The following is a 16,304-nucleotide window of genomic DNA, read 5'->3' on the forward strand; positions in this document are numbered from 1 at the left end:
GTTACTCTGTGGTATGGTGATTCAGTGTTTTCCCTTTTATTATATCTGATGACTGGAGGCACAAAAGAACAATAAGGAATGTAAAACTCACCAATTTATTTACTTAACAGTGAAAGTAGGGTTGGCTTTTTAGAAAGAGGGGAGACTTTAAGAACAGTAGAGTAAAAATGATGTTTATTTCATGAAGGAATAAAAAAAAAAAAGGTCCAGTGGAGAAAACAGAACAACAAGACAGCAGAAGCATGCTGAAAAGAGAGTAGTTGAATAGAAGTCTGATCTGACATTTAAACCTAGGCCCCCTAATGGTGCCCATGGCAACTCATCTGACAACTTGGTTAACAACAACAAAAATTCTATTCTTTGCTTTCAAGGATAATCCTCGCTCTTTATTTTTAATTCCTGGGAACCATGACACTTTTTTTTTTCTTCACAGAAGACTCTCTTTAGGCGTAATAAATAATAGAGGGTCGATGTTGTTAAGACAACTAGCTGGGAAATTTGATCTTCCCTGGATGCGATTTTCACGCACCGTGTAGCAGCCGGGCACTATGTGATCTGGATGCTGAAGAGCATGAGAAAAGTTCCTGGTGTAGACCATGGAATTCTGCTGCGTTGCAGCTCTCAGGTTGAGTACAGCCCAGGCTGATCATTTCATCACTGGGATATCTGTATTCCTGCCATCTTTGGGGCTTGGAGTAAAAGAGTATGTTTTCTCTGAAGCCATGACTTTACCTTCTTGTTTCAAATAGCATTCTCATGTGAAGAATTATTTCTCCCAAGCTGTTTGCCAAGTCCAGGGTGTGGTTCCAATATCAGAGACAATGCAGTTTCAGCCCAGGCAGTATGGCCATGTGGCTTGGGGACAACACTGTTGATAGTGGCTGGTGACAGTGGATTTACTGACACTTTATACACACTTAGCCCAACCTTTATTCTTCCTTCTTTCATTTTTTCTTTTCTTTTTTTTTTAAAGTGGGAAGTGAGGGGCTGGAGAGATTGTTCAGTGGTTAGAGAACTGACTCTGGCTGCTCTTCTACAGGACTTGAGTTGGATTCCCAGCATCCACACGGTGGCTCACACCCATCTGTAATTCCAGTTCTAGGAGAGCATATGCCCTCTTCTGACATTCAAGGGCACTAAATATGTGGTACACAAACATCCTTGCAGACAAAACATCCACACACATAAAACAAAGTGGCAATGGAGAAGAAATATTTCACTTCCTATGTTCTATTTTAAACTACCACATTAACTTCAGACATTCCAGGGCACATTTAAACTCTGTTGTTTTGTTTTTAAAACAGAAATACTCACATTCAGCAAAATCAGCCTGAATCAAGAATAAAGTTCCTCTTTTGCGTTTCAGAGAGAAAGTTTCAAGAATATTTGATAGGTTATTTTTTTTGGGGGAAGAGCTGCTTGTTTCACTGCTGTCCAGGTTATGGGATAGAATCTCATATCTCAATAGATAGATCTCAAATGTGGCCAGGAAAGACCCAGGCCATCAGTTTAGGGACTCAACTTTTCCCAGGTTTTGGCACCATTTGATAGGCTATTTCTCTGTTGCTGATGAAATGAGCCAATTCAAGTCAGATTATATTATATTAAAGGCAAGTTTATTGTGAAGTTGCTCTCAGGTGGCCCCAAGGGGAGAGAAGAGGGAAGGAGGAAGGGAAAGAGAGAAAGGGTATGCCTGCAGAGGGAGAAGAGAAGGAAAAAAGGAGAAGAGGAGAGAGAGAGAGAGAGAGAGAGAGAGAGAGAGAGAGAGAGAGACAGAGACAGAGACAGAGACAGAGACAGAGACACACACAGATGAACTCCTAATTAAATGCTTTCTTTTACAAGTTGCTCTGGCTATGGTGTTTTATCACAGCAACAGAAAAATAACCAAGACAAATAGACTCAAATGGCAGCTCAAGGAGTTTAAAAGGAAAATCTCTGGGGAAAATAAGTTGCAAATCTCAACAGCTGTCCTCTGGGGGAAAGATAGATGAAAACCATGACACTTAAGCAGGCATGGAGGCTGGACACATGGCTAACAAACAGCCATGTGGCAGCAGAGAGGCCAGAGTTTAGGGAAAGAGTAAGACAGACTCAAAATAGTAGAAACACAAAGTGTTAAGGAAAGTGTCCTTACAAAAGAGATAGAAGAAATGAGAATTTAAGTTTTTGGGATGATTTATAAAAGTTGCCTGGTAAGATACTGGACTAACAGAAATAATTCTGGGAAGGAAAAGTACAGCATCTCATTAAGCCACACATTTCTTCAGCATGGCTTAAGGTGAATGAATTATTCTGCCTCATGAAGGTGGTTCCTGATGAAGTGAATGATTGGCCTGACTGGAATGTTAGGTCTTCACTAAGGTTACAGATGCAATTCCCTTGATCAAGTGTTTTTTGTTTGTTAATCTAATGTCACTTTAGCTAGAGGTACTGTTGATACCACTGTTCCTCCATGGTACTTTTTAGCCTCAGACTGTAAGATAAAATAGAACCTTCCTTAAGTTGCTTGACTCAGGTATTTTGTCAAGGAGACAAAAAATATCTAATAGGGTGACTGAGCTGCCAATCAAATCCATGTTTATTTAAAGTCTATTTCTTATTACAGCCTTTTCCTGCATTTTGGAATCTAACATTTTGGAATCTTCATAGATCTCTTTTCCTTGATGGATGAATTATAGCAGGCATTTATATATTTCATTTATATTTTATTTTCCTCTACTTTTCTTGTTGTTGGTAGTAAGGCTTATCGTAATTTATTTCAAAGAGTGGGATGGAAGGAATAGAATAGAGGCGAATCTAGATTTTTTCTGTTCCTGCTTATAAAAGCATGCCCAAACAGAATGCATAAAAAAAGGTTCCCCCAGGAAAACATCTGCCACTGACTTGCCTCTGCATTCCCTGGCAGCTAGGTGACAATAAACTGCTCTGCACAACTGAAAGGAGAACTGGTGTCTTGTCATGGCAACTTGACAACTGCAAACAGAGCTTGCTTTAACGCTTACATAAATATATATAGTATATTAAAATTGGATACTAGGCTTGGAATGGCTATGGACTGTGTCACTCAGCTGGTCTAGGTTGTGGACCACTAGTGACTGGCAGTCTCAGTCTTTGCTCTTCATATTCATTGCTCTTTTGATGCAGCAGGAATATGCTCTCCCATTGTTCTAAGTTCAGTGGGGTTGCCAGTTATTCCTATAGGACAGGAGATTCTCCAGTGAGTGTCTGTGATGTGAGATCTTGCTGGGTTTAGAGATATTTTTATTCCCCCTCTTGTCCAGCAATGCCTCTTTTATTTGCTTGTTTGTCACTTCCAGACCCTCATGATCTTCTGTATGCTTTCCCATCTAATGTTTCTTCCCTTTAGTCTGGTAAGCTTTTTCTGTGACAGCTTTTAATATGTAGCCTTGTCTTCACATCTGCTCCATAGCGGGCATTTCCTTGTAGTGGAGCAAAGAAACCCTGCTAAGCTACTGCTCCCTCTTACAACATTTTCCCCAGGTATAATCAGGGTCATTCTGATAACCCTAAACATGGTAGTTTATACTGAATTGTGTATCAAGTTTAATCAGATCCTGTTTTTCATCAGCAAACAATTTTCAAAATAATTATTTGTGTTAGAAAAATTTATATACAAATAGATATTACTTAAAGAAATATATTACACCGTTGTTTAAATTCTCCTTATACTATAAATATACAAAGATGGCAAAATGAAAAGAACAAAACTCCTCTAATTAAGATCACCATGGACTTCTGGTCTGTGCCTGTGCCCTGAACAGACCTTGGACGTCAGCTCTGCACCCAATCCCACAACATCCAGAGGAAGCTGGACCCCCAGGAGCTCTAACACACCCAGGATCATAGGATGCTGAGGGAGCATAGTGGCTGCCAGAGTGATTGGTGAGACATGCTGATGCTGGGACAAAGAATGATGCTGACCTGCAAGTTTGCTGAATGCTCTGACAATGGTGACTGGGAGGCTGTATTGGACATATGTTCCTGACCCACTTTTGCTTGCCTATATCCCAGATGAGATAAACTGCATTGCTTCAACTTTTTAGACCTTGTGGGATAGAGAATAAAAAAGAGAAGTTATAATGACTCTTGTAGTTTTTAAAAATGTGACCAGTTATTCAGAGTGGTCTAGAAATCAATACAATATTGGAAATAACAATCTTCATTTGGAAGGCTGGATCTAGACATTTTCAGAGACATATTTGGAAGTTAGTTGCAGTTCTCTATGATGTTATGTTAGCAAGAGATAAAGTTGGGACAGGTTCTAGATTTCTAACATGTTAGTACATGTGTTAAGGCTCTTTCAATTGTCATGGTAAAATTACTTTTGTTTCTTTACAGTCTTTAATATAAGTTGTATTGATTATACACTTTCTAATAGTGTTAGTGTGTTGAAACTTGGTATGTTATGGGAGTCTATCAACCAGCTTCTGTTTTATTGCCCTGAGTACTACAGGACCTTGGTATTCTGAAAAAAGCTTGCATGCATTGGAAGAAGCCAGTTAGGCTTTAAGCAGAAGCAAAAGGGTAGTAGGCTTGATTATTGCTGGTATAACAGCTTTAATTACATTAATTGCTAACACCACTGCTTCTGCAATTGCTTTGACACAAGAATTTAAGACAGCTACTTTTGTTAATCATTTAGCAAAAAAAAAAGTTACTAATGTGTTGAGTTTACAAGAGGATTTAGATAGGCATTTGGAACAATGGACTGATGCTTTTTATCTTACTCAAATTATTAGAAGGTGATTTGGAGTTTAAGAGTAAGGAGTCATCTTGAGTGTCATGCAAAATACCAATGGATTTGTGTTACTTCTAAAATTTACAATGATAGTCATTATAATTAGGAAAAAGTTTAAAGACACTTGCAGGGTTTTTGGCACAATTCTAACACTTCTTGAATTTAAAGAATGCTGCTCTACTGAGCTTTGATGCTGTAGATAATTCGGATAAAATTATTCATTCCCTGACATCAGTATTTCCAGTTTGGTCAAACTTCAAGAATGGCATATATAGCTTGATCATGCTAGCCCTTTTTGTGCTGGGAATCCTTTTATTCCTGTCCATTGTGTTTAAGCTTGTCTTTAACAACATCAACATGTTGACATGTTGGCAGCCAAAGTACATGGCTTGAAACTGAAAAAGGACCCCCAGATAGAGTTATTAATTTTACAGGCTGGCAAGCCAAGGATGGATAAGATTCTACACAGAGTTTTACCAACCTAAAACAAAAGTGCATTGCTTTTGCTAATATATATTCCATGATGTGTAAAGAAGGCATTCTTGTCAGAACAACCTAAGACAGGCTCAGTCTTGTTTATGAAATAAAAAAGGGGGAGATGTGGAGAGCTTTTAGGGCTACTTGGCAGGAATTGGACTTTGGCCAAGGACGAGGAAATGGGCTTCAGGCAGGAATCTAACATTAGGCTAGAACAAAGAAGTAATTTCAGGCAGGAATCTAAATCTTAGGCTAGAACACAGAAGTATGCTTCAGGCATGAAAATGACTTTGGGCTAGGACAAGGAAGTAGGCTCAGATATTTTGGTCATCCTGATAAGCCCTTAGAAACAGTGATCATGGGATTTTGTTTATTGCCTTACTTGTTCTTTGACTATTTGTGTTTGTTGTCTTGCTTGTTCCTTGACTATTTGCATCTATTATATTGCTAGTTCCTCAATTAGAACTGACCTTAATTCTTGCATGTAATTAAAATAGTACAAAAGCAGATTGGGAGAAAAAATTCCATTATTTCATACAGGACAATATTTTTCACCATTGTGCTGCTTTATTTAGTTAAATAAATCATTTTCAGAACCAAAAAAAAAAAAAAAGTCACCATGAAGAAGAGTTTAGCTCTAGAGTCACTTGAACAGTCTTCTAGATTTCTCCAGTTTGAATCTCACAGTGTCCCTGCTGTGTAGCCATAGTTGCCTCTTGTTTTAGGAACTGTGCTTCTCAGTGAAACCAGCTAGTATTTTTAACTCTGGCATATCAGTCAGTTCCTGGTGTAATTATTCTGTCATGTTATGATGAAATGGTGTCTTTAAATTTAACCATCTTCCTTTCAGCCATTGCTTCCAGACTGTCACTACCTTATAGATAGCTACTCCTCACCCATGTCTCCCTCCACCAGAAGGAGTTGGCTTAGGATATAACATTCCCTTAGCATGAAAAATTGATAAGCAAGGCTCTATATCAAGTTCAGAGAAGCAAGCGTGTGCAGTTCTGTAGTGATAGTTTCTAAGAATCATATTGACTCCATATAGACACTGCAGAGTATTGTTGCAAAAGTTCTCCCACCGAGTAATCACAACTTATCAGCCTTAGCACTTCAGGAAAACTGATGAAACCTTAAGTCTCAGTTTTCACTTGATGATGTCTATCTAAACAGCATCTATTGCAAGCACTGACAACATGACCAGTTACATAAAGTCTCTGAGTAACTTTTGCATTCTGAATTTTTTCAAATAAATGTCAGTCATTACATGAGTTGTAGCTCATGGTTCTTAAAAATTAACATTTGTTTTTTTTCTTCTGATTCAGAGTTCTTTCTACAACTTATCCTTAAATTGTATTGTGTCTCTTATGTATCAGGAAGTAAAACTGAATGAACTATAAGCCATGAGGTTAAATACAAGAAAAACTAGGTAAACCATCTTTGTTTATTTCCAGTTTCCAGTCAGCTTGGAAGCTGAATAACTAACAAGTGCTTCATCTTCCTCCTCCCCTCCTTCTCTTCCTCTTGTTTCTCCTCCTTCTTCTCCTCTTCCTCCTCTTCCTCCTTCTTCTCCTCTTCCTCCTCTTCCTCCTTCTTCTTCTCTTTGCTGGAGGAGCTACTTACTGAGTTAATGCTGCACTGCCCCTGTAACCCTTTGCTTTCCCTCCTTGTTTTGTAACTGAATGATTAGTTTTAGGATTATTCTAGGAGAATGAATATTTAAATGAGTAACTTTCTTTTGAGTTATAGAATTAGGAACTTTGGTGACCTTCAAAAAACAACAGCACGCACATCAGAAAATCTCATTCCCCTAGAATTTTTGCACAATTATCCTGATGCCTCATCCACCTGAGACTAAATGATATCTCCATCAAACTCCTGTATAAACATCCTATCTATAACCTTAAGCAAGATGGCTTCTGATATGCTGATGTGTTACAAACTGCCATAGTTTGCTTCTATTGGAATACCATGACCAAAAGCAATTGGAAAAGAAGAGGCTTATTTCAGTTTACCATTCCAGTCACAGCTTATCTAGGAAGGAAGTCAGGGTCAAACTCAAGGCAGAAACTTAGAGGCAGGAGCTAAAGCAGCGATCATGGAAGAGCACACTTACTGGCTTGCTCGGCTTGGCTTGCTTAGCCTGCTTTCTTGTACACCCCAGGACCACCAGGGGAGTGTTGCTCACAGTGAGATGAGTTCTTCCATTTCAATAATCAATCAAGAAAATGTACTACAAGCTTGCCTACAGTCTAGTCTGATGGGGAATTTTCTCAGTAGAGATTCTTTCTTCCCAATTGACTCTAGCTTATGTCAAGTTGGCAAGAACCAACCAACTTTCCTGACACTCTATTTTTCCAGTTACCAGCTTCACAGATGGTATCTGAACAGGACATTTGCAATAACCAGATTACCACCGTGGTTATTTATTTAAATTATAGACATGTACTGAAGTGGAACTTGTGATCCACTTAGGGGTTAAGCTGAAGATTAAATGATGTCTAGGATTCTCTGGCTCTCACAGTGCAATGCGTGCAAGTTCTTTTAATAATTATACTCACAGTAGAATTTTCAATACTTGGTCCATCTCTCACTTAAAATGAATTTTGTGAGAAAGGGAAGACTTGTTTCTCACTCGAACTTGTTAAATTCTGTAAAATATAACTTTCTTAAAACAATGTTTTAAACGTTAAGCTTTGTACCTTTAATATTTTCTTAGCACATGTGTTTACTGTCTTGCTTGTCCTTTGACTATTTGCAGCTATTGTATTGCTAGACCGTCAACTTAGAACTGACCTTAATACATGCATGTGATTAAAATGGTATAAAAGCAAAAAGGGAGAGGGGGATGGGATAGGGGGTTCTAGGGAGGGGAAAGGGAAAAGGGGATGGCATCTGAAATGCAAATAAATAAAATATCCAATAAAAAGGGAAAAAAGGAAACACTTGAAAAAAGCTGAAAGCATTGTGTTTCTGCTGGTTTCTATGCACACTTTGTTTTAGCATAGGCTTTGGTCTGAGTACCATTTCTGATTTATTTACTGAACTTGGTGAGGCTTATGATGGCTTCCAATGAGTGCAGTCACATGCGGACATCTTAGTTAAGAGTGTGGGGTGGAAGTTACCCACAGGTATCTATGTGGCAGAATATGGGAACAGGTTTTGGAATCTTTCAGGGCAGCTTATTGCTGAAGTTTGTCTCTCCTCTTGCCTCTGAAGAACCCCTCCACTTTGATATTTCCTCTCTGTTATCTCCATTCCTTCCCAGACTCTGGGCTAGAAATGTGCCTGCAGGCAGCATCAAAATGTCTGAAAGGTATTCAGAAATGTTTTCAAGAATCTAGTGAAGAAGTCAAGAAGAAGGGAATTAAAGATATGAGGCTCTCTAAGCCTCATCGATAAAGATAATCACATTGCTGTTTAGATTAATTCATTAATTTTGTTTGCTATTTAATCATCTAAATAGAATTTAAAGTGTAATGAATTTGGGCATTGCTTTTATACAGCTTATACAAGCATCAATTTAAAATTTTTGCTTAATTTTTTTCCCTCAACTTTTCTTGGTTTTGGCCCTAAAATATTAAAAAAAAAAAAAAAAAAAAACAAAAAACAAAAACAAAACAAAACAAAACAAAAACCCTGTTGTAATGTTATTCCTCCAAGCAGCTAAGTAGAAATTATAGCTGATATAGGCTTTTGCTACTATGCTTAGTGCTGTTATAAAATGCCTAAAGCTGTCTAACATTCTTTTATACCCTAATATAGTGCTTTAAATTACTGTATCACATATTATTGTGGAAAGGCTGTGCTATATTCTCAGATAATGAATGAAGACCATGAAGTTGCTCAGCATGCTAGGTGTATCACTGTTTAATGGAAAATGTTTAGAGGGCCTGAAATTCTATCTATGCTTCCATAGGGTAGGTCAGCTTTCTTGTTTTGTATTTATAAATATGACACCAGCAAAGGCAATAAGGCCAGTGTGAGATAAAGCCTGTGGAGAGAATGCAGTTCTATTTAAAGGCCAGAAGTAAGTAAGGATTTTCCCAATCTTTCCAAAAGGTTTCAACATGTTATTTCAGAAGCTGGTTTGCAGAAAGATCTGGGTTTGATTCCCAGCACAAAATTATGGTGGACGAAGGAAGAAAGAAAGAGGAAGGAGTATAGAAAATAGGGACAGACAGTGTGTCTGGAGATAGGATTAATTCTTTAGCTCTGAGCGTAAAGGGGGAGGAGGCTGTCTGGAGAAGGAGGAAGAACAGCATAGAACCAAAACTCATAATCTTATGTCCTCTCCAGACACAATTAGCACAAATAATCCCTATCCGATATGGATTGAGTGACTGATGGACAGGGGAAAACACAGTGAAGTTTTGATTTCTCTTCTTTAGGCACTGAGAAGGTGTGCTGGCAAGACGGAATGATTTAAACCTTTCTCTTACCGCAGAAGGAGCTTTTCAGCCATGGTGGCAGTCATGGGCACTTGTTTGAGGGTAAGGATTTGGGGGGCATGTTCTTCTGTTGAGTTCCTGCTGGAATAATTTTTGTACTAGATGCTTCTTCCTCTCAACACTGAGTTTTTATCTCTTACATGTCTCTTAAAAGATAGTGTTATGTCCTCTTTAATGATAGAGAAGCAAGCAAAAGGAAAAATAAGGCTTTTGACTTGTTTAGTAAATAGAGAATCTTTCTAAATTAATGGTGTGGATTGATTTAGAATTTTGGCACCATGAAGCTAGAGTAATTTATTATATTGTTACCTTTTTGAGAAAAATATGACAGCAAAATAAATGGTGAGGTTGTGCTTATTTTTTTCCTCCATTTGGCCAGTATGATATTAATCAATGTAAACTCTCTAGGGTACAAATACACACATTTAATCTTTGTTTATATGCATCTTTTATTAATAGACATCATTTTAGCATTCTCAAAAATATTAAACATTGATTTTTAAAACAAGATTTATCAAATGTATGAACTAAATATTTCATCTTCTTTTCAGATATTTATGTCTACAAGGCCATCAAGGAAAGATAATCAAAACTGGGTCAAAGTGATTAATGATATCTCATTTGTTTACAAGATTTAGTTATTGTTGATCTTTGCGTTTTCTCTTGGTAGAATTATAAAATAACAGATTCAGTGATCATTTATCTGTTTCAGTTTAACTACATTTGTCACAAAAATGTGCCCATGGAAGTGATTATGCCTTTTTCATAGTACCATGTAATAAGGATCAACATTCCTAAGTCAGATAGCTTATATTTTGCACAGTGAAAATAAGGAGTGACTAAATAGTTTTACCCCTCAAAAGTTCACTTTAAATCATTTTTTGGTAACCTCATACATAAATAATATATTAAATTCTCAGTAGTTATCAGTATGTCTACTTTTTAACAATAAATAATAGGATTCCCCTCTTGGTGTGGACTCAGGGTCCCTTTAGTTTCTCCTGCTAGCAGCCTTTTCTTTTAGCCCTTCTTCTTGCTACAGGGACATATAGCAACCACACTAGTCTGTGAATCAGGTAGGGAACCCTCATTCTCTTTCTTGTTCTTTAAGCCACCATCTATCTTACTCCTTGCCACTGTTTCTCAGTGCAGACCATCTCAGTCTTTCCCTTTTGACCATCTCCACTTTTTTGTGACATTTTTATAATCTTGCAGAACTTCTCTAACACAGAAGCCACAGTAACTATATTGGCTGAGATCCAGGAATCGGACTTTACTAAGAACCATATAGTACCACTACCACACTTGACTGGGATTCAGGGACCTCACAGCTGCCATACTTGGCTAGGACCCAGATTAGACAACATATATCAGAGACCAGAACAGCCACCAAACAAAGATGGTTATATATATATATATATATATATATATATATATATATATATATATCAAGAAACACCTCAAACACCATTAACTCTAGATGCTTAGATGATATTACAAATACAGAAATGTGAAACCTAGACAACATGCCTCCTTCAGAAACCAGAACCCTTACTGTGCTATGCCTAAGAAAAGTAATTTAGTTGTAGCAGAAGAAAGGGACTTCAAAATAGCAGTATAAATGTAATCAAAGAACAGAAAGAGGATATGAATGAATGTCTTGATGAAGACCATGAAAACAAAACTCATTGAATGATATAATTAAAACAACTCAAGACACAAATGTAGAATTTAACAAAGAAATAGAGCCATTAAAGAAAACACTAATTGAAGTAAAACTAGAAATGAAAACTAGGGATACCAAACAAAAACCTCATAGGTAAGCCTCACCAACAGATAAAAAGAAAAAAATTAATGTCTTAAAGAAATTAGAAAAAGAACATGAAGAAAATATAGGACATTATGAAAATAACAAACCTATAAATAATAGGATTAAAGGAAAGAGAAGAAACTCAGATCAAGGAACAGAAAATATTTAACAAAATCTTAGAAGAAAAATTTTCCAGTCTAAATAAATATCTATCATAGTAGCAAATAGATAGGACCAGAAATGACACCCCTTATGACACTTAATAAATCACTAATATACAGAATTTATAAAGGTTAGTAAAGTTGCAAGGGAAAAAAAACAATGTCACATATAAAGCCAGACCTATTAAGGTAACATTTGAGTTTTCAGTGGAGACACTGAAAGCCAATGGCCCTAGGTCTGTGTTCTACAAGCTCTAAGAGATTACAGATGCCAAGCCAGTTTTACCCCCAAAGCTATCAATTGGCAGAGGAAGAAAACATTTTAGGGTAAAACAAAATTAATTTCTTCCCTCTAACCCGGTTCTACAATAGGCAGAGGAAGGAAAAGTTCAGTCTGAAGACAAGGTTAACTGCATACTATTACATTTTATTCTCCTTGTCCTCATTCTTGTCGTCCTCTTCCTCCTCTTCCTTCTGTTTTGATTTTTGGGTTTTTGTTGTTTTCTATTTGTGTGTGTGTCTCTGTGTGTATGTGTGCGCGCGCGCACACGTGCTTCCGTGCATGTGTGAGAGAGAGACAGAGACAGCAACAGAGAGAGAGACAGAGAGAGAGAGACAGAGAGTGACAGAAAGATTGAGACAGAGAGACAGAGAGACAGAGAATGAAGTTGTGTAGGTAGGGAGATGGTAGAATCTTGAAGTTGTAGGAGCAGGGAAATGAATATGTGCAAAATCTATTTTATATTTTTACACAATAAAATTGTTCTATTTAAAAAACCCACAAATCCCCCAAACTCACCCTTAAATGAAAATCCAAACAAACAAAAACCAAAATACAAAAAAAAAAAATCATTGAGTTTGCTTTGTTTTGCCCAACTACTACTGAGCACGTTGATATACCCAGTGATAGTCCATTGAAGATAACTGATTTTTCTCTTGACAAATAGTCATCACTTACAAATAATTTCTTGGTTAGAGTGGGGCATTGCATCCACTTCCTTTTCTCAGTGCTGGGCCACCATCTGGCTTGAAGCTATGCAGGTCTTGAGTGTGTTGCTACAGTCTATATAAGTTCATATGTGCATATGTCTGTCATGTTTGGAAAATATAGTCATCTATCACCTCTGGTTCTTAAAATATTTCTGCCCGCTCTTCACCATAGATTCCTAAACACCAAGGGGAGCAGTCTGATAACGACACAGCATTTAGGGCAGAGTGCTCCAATGTCAATCACTCTGCAATTGTCTAGTTGTTGGTTTCTCTGTTAATTCTTATCTACTGCAAAAAGATGTTTCTCTGATGAAGTCCAAATGGTATTCTGATCTATGGGAATGGTAACCCATCGTTTGGAGTCATTTTATTAAGACATTCCTTTAGGATAATAATAGTTGGAGGTTTACCCCTATAGCCCATGGTTTACTGAGTCTCAGGTTCTTGTCACTGTAGACGTGTCAGTTACTCTTTTCCTCTCATGGAGTGGAGCTTCATTTCATTCTAAAAACATATTGGTTACTTCTATAATATTTGTGCCACGTTTGTATCACTGTGTCTTGCAGGTTGATCTCTGTTGTAGGTCTTAGGCTTTGTAACTGTGATATTGATGATTATCTTTCTTTTCCGGTATCATGAAGTACCTTCGAACATCATGGACACTAGTCAGTCAGAGCGAAGTCTTTTGCTGGGCAAAAGCTTAACTTCTTTGTGTTCTCTGACATAAACGGCTGTCTTCAGCAATCGAGCCTTATCATCTGGTTGCAGAAAACAGCCTTGTGATATTTGGGGGTGTTTATGGGTCCACTTTGGGCAGCAGCTCAGTAAGGTGTAACCCAGTTTCTGGTACTGGAATTGATGCATGTCTCCCTCATTATATGATGACTCTATTTAAGTTCATCTTATATATTTATATATTTTAGAAAGCTTCTACAGTAGTAGGTTACCATATGGCCTTTCAAAATGCCTTTATTTTTCATTGTCAAAGTGATCTTCATAGATGCATCTTCACGAATATAGGAAGAAGAGTTTGTTTGAAATTTTAATATTCTTCTTGTATATATCTTCAATATATTTTAATATTCTAGAATCTGAATCTATGTATTTACTTTTTAAAATTACCTTTATTTCAGTGAACAAAGGTACTTACAATTGTGTTTAAAAATGCAACATCAGAAAGCTATAAGTTCATGGGCTACTTTCACTGCTATGTAAGTACAGAGATGGGAAGGATATCTTTGAAATTTTTTAATGATAATATTAAAGTTAAATTAATTTTAAATTTACAGTAAACAAAGCAAGATAAATAAAATAAATTAATTGAAGATGTTAACTCATCATCTTTTATCATTCAACTTGTCCTAATCATCTCTTTGTGTGGGTGGGTGTGTGCACATGTGCACACGTGCAGGTGTATGTGTGTCACAGCACATATGTAGAGGTAAGAAGACGCTTTCTTAGGAGTCATTGTTTTCTTTCCACCTTGCTTTTGAGGTAGTGTGATCGACTGTTTATTTGAGGCTATTTTTTTTATGAACTTCCAGCAATGCTTTTGTTTCTGTTTCCTGTTTTGTCATAGAATGCTAGGATTGCAGATAGATGACACTACCTATAGATTTTTATGTTGTTTCTGGGGTTGAATTTGGGTCTTTAAGCTATAATAAAGCATTTTACTGGTTGGATTATCTGCTTGGCTCCTAGTGTATCTTAATTCTTTTTTCTTTTTTTATATTTTATTTACATTTCAGATGCCACCCCCTTTCCCCATTTCCCCTCCCTAGAAAACCCCTATCCCATGCCTCCTTTTCCTTTTTGCTTTTATACAATTTTTTAAAATGTTAATCAAAGGTTTTATAAGTTTGGTAATGCTCAATCAGAAGTGTAACCCAATACCCAACCTAGATATATAAACTATCTTTGACTGGTGGAGACATGTGAACATCTGCCTCCATGCCCCCCCCTCTCTTTTTCTCTCTCATCACCTAGCTTCTCCTCTCCTTCATCTTCTCCTCTCCTTACTCCATCTCTTCCTCTTGGTACTCCTTCCCCCTTAGCTCCTCCTACATATCACCCTTCCTGTTAAAATAAAACTTTTTTTTTCTCACAATACAATTAGAGCATACTTATTCCTAATTGTACCAGTGAGGTACAAGATAGTCCTAATACCCAGTCCATCATTTTGTTGACTAACCAGAACCTCTGTCATCTCTCCTAACTAAAACAGTTAGTTTTGAACCTGGCTTTTTTCTTGGCTTTAGAATGAATGTCAGCTGAAAACCATCCACTCAGATCTTTTCTCTCAAAGTAAATAGTCAAGATTGGCTATGAGACTATAGGTCTTCAACCTCGTCAGAAATCCAGAATGACTGAGTTAACTGAAATTATGGGAAGCACTAAACATAGCTTCTAAGACTTAGCCAATTTATAGAGACCGCTGAACACCTGGAAAGCCCCTAATCATGTTCTTTCCTATTCAAGAAAGTCATTGGAAATTTATTTTCCATGTACCTCAGTCAAGTCATTTATTAGATTTCTATCACTATCCAAATGGCCTATGTATACCTTAGGTATTAAGCTTAAAAGAATATTTTCAATTAATTATTTTGAGCCAATTTTATTCATATAGTTAAATGTTTCCAATATCTTGTTTTATCTCTCTTACTGTCTTTGTGAAAAAGTGTGTATTTCCATAAATATTAGTTTGTACCTACAGCTACAAGGATAAATAATATTTTCTGAGTTGTATTTATAATTGCTTAAATGTTGGTATCAGCAGTGCACATTTAGTGTATGCATTTTAACGTGTCAATCTGATTATATTCCTATCAACTTAGAATTTGACTTGTTAGGTTAATAGTATTCAAATATATAGCTTGCACTGTTCTTCTGAAAAGTGGAATCAATTTCTATGGCCAGTGAGCCAGTACATGTGTGCTCACATTGTGATTAACAGTGATGAATATTCTTTGACGTGTTGTTTCTAGTTGTTATACCAGAGACAATATTTTCTTATATGGTAGCATGTTTTCTTCCTATGTTCATTAGTAAGTTGTTCTCTTAGAGTAGTTTTCTGTGTTTCTCTTTAGCATCTACGCCTTATTGATGTGGAGTGCATGTACAAATGACCTGTGTACACATTTTCGATAGGGTTTTAACTTGCTTTTTTTTTTTTCCCATAAGGGGCATTGTTTTAAAATTTTAGTCATTTCCATTCTCTGTTGGAGAGTGATGGTGGGTTTGAAGTAAGGTAGCCCAGGCAGATTGCAAACTTACTATGTATCTGAGACTGTTCTTGAATGGATCTATATGTTCTATGTCTCAAGTGTTGAGATAACAGGCATGTGCCACCACCATAGTTGACTAAATTTGACCATTTTGATGACAAGAAATTTTGATTTTTAAGTTTTTTCCTCATGGTATGTGATTGGGAACTTCCCATGTGTTTTTAGTTAGTTGGTTATCTTGATAATAGGTGATTGAGAAACTTCTAAGCTAGGTTTAGAAGCTTGGATGTTAGCAGAATTCATTTCTACATGACTATAGAATGAGAACCTGAGTTTAGCTGGCTGTTGAATGGAAAGTTTCCTTCACATCTCAGATGTAACTCATAGCTATTTTCCATAATGCCCACTTAGCTGACAGTTTATATAGGC

Source organism: Arvicanthis niloticus, chromosome 4, assembly GCF_011762505.2.
Source record: "Arvicanthis niloticus isolate mArvNil1 chromosome 4, mArvNil1.pat.X, whole genome shotgun sequence".
NCBI lineage: Eukaryota > Metazoa > Chordata > Mammalia > Rodentia > Muridae > Arvicanthis > Arvicanthis niloticus.